This window comes from Oncorhynchus kisutch, linkage group LG21 (genome assembly GCF_002021735.2).
Source record: "Oncorhynchus kisutch isolate 150728-3 linkage group LG21, Okis_V2, whole genome shotgun sequence".
Taxonomy (NCBI): domain Eukaryota; kingdom Metazoa; phylum Chordata; class Actinopteri; order Salmoniformes; family Salmonidae; genus Oncorhynchus; species Oncorhynchus kisutch.
Window position 1 is genome coordinate 12039868 of NC_034194.2, and position 12735 is coordinate 12052602.

The 12735-nt window shown below is 43.1% G+C and overlaps 1 pseudogene; it reads right to left on the reverse strand.

The window, feature by feature from the left end:
• Positions 1-1012: 1012 nt before the first annotated feature.
• LOC109866179 (cilia- and flagella-associated protein 61-like) lies at positions 1013-5475 on the reverse strand (annotated as a pseudogene).
• Positions 5476-12735: the final 7260 nt, after the last annotated feature.

Genomic DNA, 12735 nt, shown 5'->3' on the forward strand with positions numbered 1-12735 from the left:
GGGTTAGCTAACATGCCAAATAGTTGTCCTTGATGTGATTTGAACAAACAACCTTTGGGTTGCTAAACGTTTGCGTTATACACCCACCCATCCCCCCGACAAACATCCCAATTTCAAACCTGCACTTGATTCCATTTCCTGCTCAAAGTCCGCAAAGTGATCATGATATATTGCCAAGCACCATTTCTCCTTGAAATAAACTACAAAACTACGCACGCACACAGGCACGCACCCAGATCGTATAGCTAAACATGTCCACACACACACACACACACACACACACACACACACACACACACACACACACACACAGTTAGTGCTTCATCTAATAACCCCCAACAACAGCAGCAGCAACATGGTCAATCAATTATTTTACCGGTTCATGATGTGTTCAGTCAGCTCCTATAATGACATTGAGAGTGGCCTTATTCAGAGCCATGACAAGGTCCAGTGAAAAATCCAGATTTAATATGTGTTACAGAGCCTTATGACCACTGCAGGGTGGCTAAGCCATTGTCTCCTCCATAGAGCAGAAAAGCAGATTAGGGACCTGCATAAACAGATTAGACCCAGGGACAATGGCTCCTATATCTGGAGGTCGCTTGTGTTGAAACATCAGAAATGAGGTCACCCACACACAGATCTTCAAATTCTAGCCAACCAGGAAACACTGACAGGGGATAATATCTGAGAGAGCTGCCTACTTCAAGAGGCTGATTTATACAACTAATAAAGACAAGCATTGCTTTACGACTCCCTATACCATACTTGTCTGTAAACATTTGAAATGTAACTATATCTTTCCAGTGACCTGAACACCCCCACTTCCTCCCTCTCCTCTCTGTCATGTAAACAGCCCCAGCAGCTACCTGTAGAGGTCGTGAACCAGGCCTTCATCATACCGGGAACACAGGTGGTTGAGCAACAGCTCATGTTTTCCATAGAGACACATGTAGTTGGACACGGGGAGAGGCTTCAGTGACAAACAAGTGATGGTCTCCACCATGTCATACTAGTTCAGGTGCAGGTGGAAGTAGTTGCCAGTCTCTATTCGGCCAGTCAGGATCTCTCGGCCCTGGGGAAAATAGGAAGGATCACATAGATTCCCATGTTGCTGTTAATAGCACAACTTGTATAAGAACTTCAAAAGATGATCCTTATCCTTTTCATATCTCTTACTAAAATGTTCCAATGATCAAAGTAATTGAGAGAGAAATCATAGATCTTACTTTGCAAAAGGAGCAGTCGAATTACGTCACAAAGAGAAATGCATACCGATGTGGGAAAAAAATGATCGAGCCATGCACTTTCTAGTGAGCATTCTCTGGAGTGATGACGCTTCACCAACGGACAAATCCAACGGACAAATCTGGGTTTGGCGAATGCCAGGAGAACGCTACCTACCCGAAAGCATAGTACCAACTGTAAAGTTTGGTGGAGGAGGAATAATAATCTTAACTCTACAGCATACAATGACATTCTAGATGATTCTGTGCTTCCAACTTTGTGGCAACAGTTTGGGGAAGGCCCTTCCTTGTTTCAGCATGACAATGCCCCCCGTGCACAAAGCGAGGTCCATACAGGAATGGTTGAGTGGCTCAATGGAAGTCCCAGCAGCAATGTTCCAACATCTAGTGGAAAGTCTTCCTAGAAGAGTGTAAGTTGTTATAGCAGCAAAGGGGGGACCAACTCCATATTAATACCCATGATTTTGGAATGAGATGTTTGACGAGCAGGTGTCCACATACTTATGGTCATGTAGTGTACCTAATTAGTTTAATATTCCCAAAAGCAAATTGTAATCATTAATAATAATATTAGTAATAATAATAAAACAAATAATAATACTGACAATAATAATAACTTGGAACTTAGTAACTTGATGAGCAATAAATAGTTACAGTATGCATTTTCAAATGAACAGAATTGTGTATGTGTGGATGACTACCACTGCGGAACAGAAAATGCTTTAGAATTAGCAGTGAAATGCCTGGTGATGATATTGAATTTCTACCACTAAAAAAAAATGTAAAAAGCTATTTCATTCATTCGAAAAAAGAGAAGTGATTGTATTGTAAACACACTGCTTGACATAACCTTGTTTACCATGTGACTAACCTAATGCAGAATAGGTCAATGTTGTTTGATTATCAAACACAGTATAATGACAAAGAACTGAGTAGCTCAGAGATTCCATTACCAGGGAACAACGGAACATTGCATAAAAATGTGGAATACAGTCTCCTGAACTGATGTTGCAAAACAGGGTAGACAATGTGCTAATGTGTGATTTTCAATACATAAACACAGTGACAGAAAAAAAACATACAATTAGTTCTAATCAGAATTATGACTCAATCAGGGCCTCGTATCCCAGAGCCTTTGTAGCATTAAGATAATTGTTAGAATCTTCTTACGATGTATCTTTAGTAGCTGAAGCATTTCCTAGAGCCTTTGTTAGTAACGTGGCTCTTAAAAAACGCACATCTTGACCACTCATAGAGCATCGTTAGATGTTTTTTTTTGCCCTTCCTCGTCACATTAGTCACAGATATCCTCTAAACATAGCCTAAACATCTTGATTCTATCCGTCTGACAGTGACTGCCGATAACTTACAATAACAAAAATACAAAAGTCGCTAAAGTATTTGAAATTGTTACAAAAACAAGTGAAGGATAAAATGATTCTTCAAATGAAAACTGAGATGACTCTATTAAAAGATACATGGGCTACATGGGCCTATATCAGCTCTTTGAATCATATTGAAATCAATGTTCAATCAATTGAGTTCTATTTTGCGTCTAGGCTGTCTCTAATATTTCGCTCAATGTGTTCCATGATATGAGACAAATCAAATCGTCACATGCGCCGAATACATCAGATGTAGACCTTTCAGTGAAATGCTTACTTACAAGCCCTTTAACCAACAATGCAGTTTTAGGAAAAACACTTTTTTTTAAAGTAAAAGAGATAAGAATAACAAATTATTAAAGAGCAGCAGTAAATAACAATAGCGGGGCTATATATAGGGGGTACCGGTACAGAGTCAATGTGCAGGGGTACCGGTGTCGAGGTAATTGAGGTAATATGTACATGTAGGAAGAGTTATTAAAGTGACAATGCATAGATAATAAACAGAGAGTAGCAAATAGTCTGGGTAGCCATTTGATTAGCTGTTCAGGAGTCTTATGGATTGGGGGTAGAAGCTATTTAGGAGCCTCTTGGACCTAGACCTGGCGCTCCAGTACCACTTGCCGTGCGGTAGCAGAGAGAACAGTCTATGACTAGGGTGGCTGGAGTCTTTGACAATTTTCCTTCCTCTGACACCGCCAGGTATAGAGGTCCTGGATGGCAGGAAGCTTGGCTCCCGTGATGTACTGGGCCATACGCACTACCCTCAGTAGTGCCTTGCAGTCAGAGGCCGAGCAGTTGCCATACCAGGCAGTGATGCAACCCATCAGGATGCTCTCGATGGTGCAGCTGTAGAACCTTTTCAGGATCTGAGGACCCATGCCAAATATTTTCAGTCTCCTGAGGGGGAATAGGTTTTGTTGTGCCCTTTTCACGACTGTCTTGGTGTGCTTGGACCATATTAGTTTGTTGGTGATGTGGACACAGCTCTCCACCTGCTCCACTACAGCCCCGTCGATGAGAATGGGGGCGTGCTCGGCCCTCCTTTTCCTGTAGTCCACAATCATCTCCTTTGTCTTGATCACATTGAGGGAGAGGTTGTTATCCTTGCACCACACGGTCAGGTCTTTGACCTCCTCCCTATAGGCTGTCTCATTGTTGTCGGTGGTCAGGCCTACCACTGTTGTGTCATCAGCAAACTTAATGATGGTGTTGGAGTCGATGTCGTGCCTGGCCGTTCAGTCATGAGTGAACAGGGAGTACAGGAGGGGGCTGAGCATGCACCCCTGAGGGGCCCCCGTGTTGAGGATCAGCATGGCGGATGTGCCGTTACCTACCCTTACCATGTGGGGGTGGCCCGTCAAGAAGTCCAGGATGCAGTTGCAGAGGGAGGTGTTTAGTCCCAGGGTCCTTAGCTTAGTGATTTGAGGGCATTATGGTGTTGAATGCTGAGCTGTTGTCAATGAATAGCATTCTCACATAGGTGTTCCTTTTGTCCAGGTGTGAAAGGGCAGTGTGGAGTGCAATAGAGATTGCATTATCTGTGAATCTGTTGGTGCGGAATGCAAATTGTATGTGGGTCTAGGGTTTCTGGGATAATGGTGTTGATGTACTGTGTTGATGTCAAAACATCTCATGGCTACAGACATGAGTGCTATGGGTCGGTAGTCATACAGGCAGGTTACCTTTGTGTTCTTGGGCACAGGAACTATGGTGGTCTGCTTGAAATATGTTGGTATTACAGACTCAGACAGGGAGAGGTTGAAAATGTCAGTGAAGACACTTGCCAGTTGGTCAGTGCATGCTCAGAGTACACGTCCTGGTAATCCGTCAGGCCCTGCGGTCTTGTGAATGTTGACCTGTTTATAGATCTTACGTCAGCTGTGGAGATCGTGATCACACAGTCGTCCGGAACAGCTGATGCTCTCATGCATGTTGCAGTGTTACTAGCCTCGAAGCGAGCATAGAAGTTATTTAGCTCATCGGGTAGGCTCATTTCATTGGGCAGTTCTCACCTGTGCTTCCCTTTATAGTCTGTAATAGTTTTCAGGCCCTGCCACATCCGACGAGTGTCGAAGCCAGTATAGTATAGAAATGAGGTAAAACTGATTTAAGTCTCCCTGCATTAGAATCCCCGGCCACTAGGAGCACCGCTTCTGGATGAGCATTTCATTGTTTGCTCATGGTGGTATACAGCTCATTGAGTGCGGTTTTAGTGTCAGTATCGAATTGTGGTGGTATGTAGACAGCTACGAAAAATATAGTTGAAAACTCTCTAGGTAGATAGTGTGGTCTACAGCTTATCATGAGATACTCTACCTCATGCGAGCAAAACCTTGAGACTCCATTAGATATCGTGCACCAGCTGTTGTTTACATAAATGCATAGTCCCCCGCCCCGTGTCTTGCCAGAGGCTGCTGTTCTGTCCAATCTGCTGTACTGTCCAACATGTGCCCAATCTGTGATTTAATGCATTATTTTTGGATAAGCATCATAAGGCACTTGTTGGACGGCAGCAGGCCTTAAATCTTGGCCTGTGTGTAGTTGGTGATGAGGCGGTCCAGGTCGGCTGGAGGGTTGATGGCCAGTTCCAGGGTGAGGTCGAAGAAGGGCAGCAGAATAGCAGCCAGCTCCTGGTCCACCTCCCTGGAGTTGAATCTGGAGTGTGACCACTGGTCTGAGTGGTAGTGCCGGGGAAACTTGGTCAGAGGCCCAACGGCACGGATGGTGGAGTCACTGGTATGGAAGGTGGTGTCTATGACCAGTCGACCATCGTACACCAGACAGGCATTGTTGTTGGACTGAAAGGCATCGTAGTCCACCCCATTGGAGGAGAGGTTCATGAAAACCCACAAGAAATCAAGGATGTGAACAGTTTTACTAAATTTGTATCAAAACCCTTTTCTACCAGCTATTTTACACTGCTCATAAGAGGATGAAATCGACAATGAAAATGGACAATAAGAAAACAACAATGATTGAAGCACTTTGGAGAAAAAAGACCACAAAACCACTTTTGTACAATCCATTTTAGAGATCTCTTCAACAATTCACTGAATCAAGTATAAGGTTACTGCACCCTAGTCAGAGCCCCTCTTTTCTCTCAGAGCTGTTGAGTTGGACTTAAAGAGCACTCCAGCCTGAGAGGTTGACTGTCACTGGTGGAGGACACAAAGGTGATTGACTCAGGGTGCTGTCCGTCATTCATCTTGGCCAAAAAGCAGTTGTGGTGAACATGGACCCCACTTCTCCACCGTGTGGTTACTGAAGCAGGAGCTGGGGCTGCAGCTAGAGCCTTCATCAGTGGGCAAGTGGATACGAAAGCCTTCAACACCCAGGCTTAACAGAATCCTCACACAGGTGTACACATCGATGGTGTTGCTGTGATGATGGTATTACCTGTCGCGCCAACATAAAAACTAGACATTCAAACAAAGAACAGAGATTGAATGAATAGTGAGCTTGATGCAATTTACAATCGCAAAAAGAGGATTGATTGAAATCTATCACAGCCAACCAAATTACTCAGACGCTACGTGGATGGGGAAGATCAGGTCACTTGGCAACAAGGGGGCAAAGCAAGCAAACAAATACTGCCTAATCATCCCCTTGTCAGGGTGAGATGAGAGCAGCTATCCCAGTGACCTCTGAATTCTTACAGCTCAGCCTCTGTATGTAAGACATGCCTTGGTGATGAAAACACAATTATGCTAATAATGACAGCGAAAGGAGGATCTAAATGAGTTTAGCCTCAGTGAATGGGTTCTTTGATGCACAGGCTTCGGAAGTGACAGCTTTCTGCTCGAGGTAGGCATTCCTACCCTTGGGTGTATTATCCTAAATGGGAGGAACAACAATGGTTGCGTCCAAGTTGATTAGAGCTTGTGCCTGAATAAAGTAATTTATTTAAAATTACTTTTGTAGAAACAGAAAGCAGTTTATTGAAGGCCCTCACTGTTTTCCAGTTATTTTCTGTGCCCCTGTCCATGGTGCTGAAGTGGTTAGCTACAGCAAAGCCACTGCATAGTACAATACTGCACTTTAAATGCATGCTATATTTCTATGATTTCTATTCATTATTATTCCTCCTTCCTCTTTCTTATTCTTCCATTCCTTTCAATTTTCTTGAGAGGGAATAAGGAACAAATAAAATACAGCCATTTCCAAAACATTTTCATTCTGTCTATAACATTCAATTCATAGTAACAGTAATTTGCATTTTGTAATGATATCCTCCATAATGAACAGATCCCCTAATTAGTGAATATAATAGGCTTAATCTGGATCACTGCACGTCTCATATTCCTACAGAGGAAAAAGATTAATTCCACTTAATGACATCAGTCTTTTCATCAGCAGAAAACAGAAAACCTTTTCTCTGCCTACGTTCCAAATGGCACCCTATTCCCTTTATAGTGCACTACTTTTGACCAGGGCCCATAGGCTCTGGTCAAAAGTAGTGCACTATATAAGGAATAGATTACCATTTGGGACACAGCCTCTCAGAAATTAATGTCACCCTGTAAATGGAGAGAGATGGAGGAGGCAGACCTGGTTGAGAGAGATGAAAGATTTCCCCCTTCTCACTAATTACCGTTATTATTCATATCCTATTGAATAATGGCACATCAGTGGGAATTAATGTAAGGGGGTTATCATGCCTTTAGCACTTCCTACATACGTACCGTGCATTCGGAAAGTATTCAGACGGCTTGACTTTTTCCACATTTTGTTACGTTACAGCCTTATTCTAAAATGGATTACATTGTTTCTTTCCCTCATCAATCTACACACAATACTCCATAATGACAAAGCAAAAACAGGTTTTAGCAAATATATTAAAAGTAAAAACACTGAAATAGAACATTTACATAAGTAGTCAGACCCTTTACTCAGTACTTTGTTGAAGCACCTATGGCAGCGATTACAGCCTCGAGTCTTCTTGGTTATGACGCGACAAGCTAGGTACACCTGTATTAGAGAAGTTTTTCCCATTCATCTCTGCAGATCCTCTCAAGCTCTGTCAGGTTGGATGGGGAGCGTCGCTGCACAGCTATGTTAAGGTCTCTCCAGAGATGTTCGACCGGGTTCAAGTCCGAGCTCTGGCTGGGCCACTCAAGGACATTCAGAGACTTGTCCCGAGGCCCCTCTTGCATTGTCTTGGCTGTGTGCTTAGGGTCGTTGTCCTGTTGGAAGGTGAACCTTCGCCCTAGTCTGAGGTTTTGAGCGCTCTGGAGCAGGTTTTCATCAAGAGTCTCTCTGTACTTTGCTCCGTTCATCTTTTCCCTCAATCCTGACTAGTCTCCCCATCCCTGCCACTGAAAAACAACCCCACAGCATGATGCTGTCACCACTATGCTTCACCGTAGGGATGGTGCCAGGTTTCCTCCAGACATGACGCTTGGCATTCAGGCCAAATAGTTCAATTTTGGTTTTATCAGACCAGAGAATCTTGTTTCTCATGGTCTGAGAGTCCTTTAGGTGTCTTTTGAAAAACTCCAAGCGGGCTGTCATGTGCCTTTTACTGAGGAGTGGCTTCCGTCTGGCCACTCTAACAGAAAGGCCTGATTGGTGGAGTGCTGCAGAGATGGTTGTCCTTCTGGAAGGTTCTCCCATCTCTACAGGTGAACTCTGGAGCTTTGCCAGAGTGACCATTAGTTCTTGGTCACCTCCCTGACCAAGGCCCTTCTCCCCTGATTGCTCAGTTTGGCCAGGTGGCCAGCTCTAGGAAGAGTCTTGGTGGGCCCAAACTTCTTCCATTTCAGAATGATGGAGGCCACTGTGTTCTTGGGGGACCTTCAATGCTGCAGAAATGTTTTGGTACCCTTCCCCAGATCTGTGTCTCGACACAACCCTGTCTTGGAGCTCTACGGACAATTTCTTTTACCAAAGAATTTATAAAAACCTGTTTTTACTTTTTCATTATGTGTAGATTGTGTGTAGATTGATGAGGACCATTTTTTATTTAATCCATTTTAGTATAAGACCGTAACGTAACAAACTGTGGAAAAAGTCAAGGGGTCTGAATACTCTCAGGAGCTAGCCTGGTTACTAGTCTGCTTGTGCTCACTCCCCTGTAGCTGGCTGTTGGGAGGAAGTTGGCTTATGTCCACACCAGCGGGACAGGGAACCTAGCAGGGATGAATCTAGAAATCCTCACAGAAATCATTCTACATTGTGCACGTAAAAAGAAAAAGCACAGTATGTCATCAGTACAGCATCAGGGCGTTAAGAAATGATGATGATTATGTCGAAATAACTTGCTCGACCTATAGAAACATAGGGCTCTATTTTTGTCCAAAAGCATGTTCGTTTTTTTAGTCATGAAAATCTGCCGCTTTTGGCATTTTCCATCCAAACACCAGGTTTGGAAATTTACCTGTGTATCATCAGCTCACTTGAGCTGAGGTAGGAGGGGTGGCAATATTTGAGCTTTGTCCTTAAAAAAAAGCGCAAACGTGACAATTTCATGCAGTGCTAATGGGGAGTTTGAAGACCCACAAAAAGCAGGTCCTAACAGTAAAGCGGTTGATAATGGTATCATGGATTTTGAGAGCGGAAGCGAAGCCTATCCAGCCTTGACACACAGTGCCCATTGAAGGAATGATGTGGTGAATCTCATATTTAGAAACATAAAATAAGTATTTGTTTCCCCCCATTTTGTTTAATATTTTTTTTTTTTTTTTTTTTTTTTTACAAATAATGAAGCATAGCCTACCCTCCCCTCATTTAAGGCTGGTTTAGCAGCATTGGTTTGTCTTTTATTCTTGTCCATTAGCTGAGTAGTCTATGAATAAATGGTCTACTGAGAGGGCTTTGAAGTATTTTGGACATTTTCCCCTTTTTTAAAAAATTATTCACAATTCACATAACTGTCATTTTGCTTGTTTTAAGTAGGCTATCCATCCCCATTTTCAAAGAGTGCCCCTCGTCTGATTACCAAAGACAAGCTCCTCCAAACTATTCAACCTATAATGCCACATCAACGGCAGACTTTTTTGGAGAATCAGCCTCACACATAGGCAATGACACAATTGACAGGAGCTAGTATTTTGATATAGACATGTGAATGTATAGAAGAAATGTAGGCCTACAGTCCCGCGAGAGAAGCGGTATATGATATCGTGCTTCTGACCCAATCCTATTTAGAGATGTTGTTGTTTGTTTGAAAAACAGATTTGTTTTTCATCTAATTTGATTAAAAAACACTTATTATAAAGATTCACTGCCCATGGGTTTATAGACGGGTTGGTTGTTTAGTAACAAAACCGAAGCATGCTCAACTATCAGGCGGGGTTGGCTTAGACTGTTGCCCATCACGTAAACTATTTTGTCTCCAAACATTTATTGAAAACAGAAATACATTTGCACCATGACCACTTGTTGCCTCTCCAATACATCGTTTAAGTTGTTGGTTTTTCTAGATAGCTCATTTCTGCCATATTAGCGTTGACATGACAAGAGTCAGAAACACCTCAAAACAAGTCAATGATATCAATAACACGATACAACGGGCAGAAACGAGCCACCTACGATTCCCCACATGACAGCTTCTTGTCGTTGCTGCTAGTTATCTGACCGTTCAGAATCACAACACCACGTGGCCTTCTGCCAACCCGTCTAAGGTGAGCATGTGCATTGCTCGAATGCAATGCAATTTCGTCTGCTATTTCTGGAGAAGTGCAAATCCGATCTGTGAGATGGTTCCATGAGGTTTATAAAAACATCACATTTGCCAGCAGTGTAATGGAGAGTGGACATTCCCCATTTGTCTTTATATTGGATCTTTATCCAGCTTCTGAATAGATGGGAGGTGCGTAAAACCCTCCATAGTCTTAGTTGCCTTCTCTGTGTTACACTCTCCCACCACGGAGAGCAATTGTGGTGCCTGTAACTATTCAGACATCTTGAAACATCTTGTTTCGTCAGTAGCTTAGATAATTTAATCTTGATGATTGACTACTTTTGCCATGTCCCATGTCCAGGCGGCAGTTTACAGTAGGCCTAGCCCCTACGTCCGTGTGAATGCTATAGCCTATGTTTAACAATGTATTTTCCATATTGAAGCAATGCAATTAGATCAATGTGGACTACAGACATGTTCAACATGATCAAATATGGGGAAGGCTATTTAACGAACTAGGCCATAACGGACTAGCATTTGAATTGGAATTGATGACAATGGAATTCATATAAAAAGGTAAATACACAACTTGAAGCAACCACATATTTAGCCATGGAGCCCGTTCTGATTGGCCAAGCCTTGACACACCCACAACTTACTCATCAAAATCTAGTCCTTTAGCGCCACCGCCAGCTATTGCGCCCATCATTACTGTACGGTTGTGAAAATAGCAAAAATATTTCTGACACACCCCTGAACCCTATAATGCTACCACCAGCGCTAAGATGTACTATTGCGGTTTTTTTTTTAAATGGAGCACAGCGTGCTTTTCACCTGACACTGTTACATAGTAGACCAGAAGTGTGAAACATCCGGCCCGTGCGAGGAGGTCCAATTCAAACTTCATATACTTTAAAATAACTTCAACCAAATCAGAACAGTTTCTTGACAGTGTTCAGCTCACTAATAATTTCCTAAATGAAATATAGACAGTCAGGGAGCATAGAAAATAAATACAAATATTGATATTAAGAGGACAATTTCTTTTGCAAATTTTGACAGCGAGGAAATGATCATTGCAGACCTCACTGAAGACTGAATGCGGCTTCCGAGGCAAACATTTTTTGTCACCCCTGTAGTAGACCAGTGTGTCATATTTCCCTCTAACCTGGTACTGCTGGCCTGTATAGAAGATGAGGTGATCATAGGGCACCTTCCTGCCCCCAGACACCAGCACGTGCTTGACTGCCCTGTCGATGCCCACCATCTTGCCTGTCACCACGTTGATCCAGGAGCGGAGAGACAGATGGGTATTGTCCCTGTCACAGTAGCCATGGCTGTGGGTGGTGGACAGGGCGAGTGGAGTTAGTCAGCTTGGCACAGTCTACAACAGATGTTCATTATGTAGCTTGTTAAAAGCTTTTATAGAGCCTTCTGAAAGGTGTGTTTGACAGGCGTCTGGGTATTATACATTTGTAGTACAGGCCATTTCTGTGTCCATGAGATCAAAATGATTCCCAAGCTCTGATTTCCATTGACATTGATGACGACAGTCTTCCATGTAGACCTTGAATGACAGTAAGGTAAGCTGCAGGTATCTCATCTTGTGGACAGGAATCTCATCTTTTCATTGGTGTAGTAGCCCGGGAAGCCTTGCGTGGAGATCAGAGTCATGTTATTGAACCTGCAGGTGTGGGCCTTGAGCAGGAAAGAAACACAACGATTTCTGGGAAGATGACCTTGCTTCTGACAACTCAGTGGCCTTCAGCCAGCCTAGGAATAATGCATAGATAGATGAACAATGTCCAGTGCAGAATATGAGAACGTGTATTTTCTGAGAGATGATGACCTCATCACACCTTAACACAAATGGTCTTGCCCTGATGAACAAATGGGTGTATTTCGGCAACAGTTATCTCAGAGTTCCTGTTCCATTTTGTAGTAGCGGAAAAATCGAAAGACTAGACATGCAGTACATTGGTTCAGGAAGAACAGAGGGAATCACAGAGATATGAGCTAAGGCTCTATCTGCAGTGTGTTGTTATTCTCTGAGAGCTGAGTGAGAGGGCGCAGATGCAACTGAATGCCTCCATCTAATGCCCTTATTGCATTTCATCTCCATCGGTATACATTAAAAATCCTTTATTTTCTAAGCCTCGTAGTAAAAGCCCTTCCTTTGTTTAGTCTGCTTTTGTCCCCAGCTTGTAGTGTTCCTCTTATGCGTTTACTATCAGGAATGTAAAAGGTCTCTTGTGATGTAAATGTCCTCCTTTGTTCCGTGCCAAATGGACATTATTCTCATTGGTAATACAACAGAGAAAGCCTCAATGGTGCTGAGTGAAAAGGAGATGTACACTGGGCTGAGCCATGTCATGTCAAGCTTTAGATCGCCTGCAAGTCTGCTGCCTGTCTCTGGGAGGGAAAGTGATAGATCTGGTCTAAGTTGCACATTTGTGAATGAAGTGGGGGGGGGGGGGAA